Source organism: Apaloderma vittatum, unplaced genomic scaffold (genome assembly GCF_000703405.1).
Source record: "Apaloderma vittatum isolate BGI_N311 unplaced genomic scaffold, ASM70340v1 scaffold2571, whole genome shotgun sequence".
In the NCBI taxonomy this organism is placed as follows: domain Eukaryota; kingdom Metazoa; phylum Chordata; class Aves; order Trogoniformes; family Trogonidae; genus Apaloderma; species Apaloderma vittatum.
In genome coordinates, this window is record NW_009697202.1 from 22,204 (window position 1) to 22,792 (window position 589).

Consider the following 589-nt stretch of genomic DNA (forward strand, 5'->3'; position numbering starts at 1 on the left):
TGACAGGTGGAAGCTGGACCAAGTTAACAACAGCGAACAGGGATTTCAGATACAGCTACAGGAAAACTGCAAAGGAATCCTGACGTTTGAAGGGGACCAGCTCAGAACTGGGACCGCTCACCCAGGATACAGCTGGAATAAATCCCTGGTATTGCCCATCCTGCTCTCCTGAATGCTGCAGCTGCTGCTCATCTTGTCTCTTTTGCATCTGTAAAGCTTTCCCTTGTGTGCCTTTAAGTCATTCTGCTGGAAATTACAACGCTACTTACTTCCACCTTCTTTCTGCCTGAGAAGGCTGAGGTAGTTTTGGCCTGGAGGCTAAGACAGGCTTCACACCTGCTCAGCTCTTGGCAATGTGATGAGCTTTGCTTCCTCGACCGCAGTCCTTGATTTACCGCTCCAAAGTCTCAGGAGAATGACTTCTGCCAACAGAAGCCATCTGCTGTGTCCTCAGTGATGCGTCCCCACGAGCACACAGAGCATTCAGCCCAGCCTGAGTTCGGAGAAGAGTCTTGTTTGGGTACACTGCAAACCCCCTCGGCAACAAGGAGGTCCCCAGAATCCACACCAGGCCAATCAACTCAGCTCA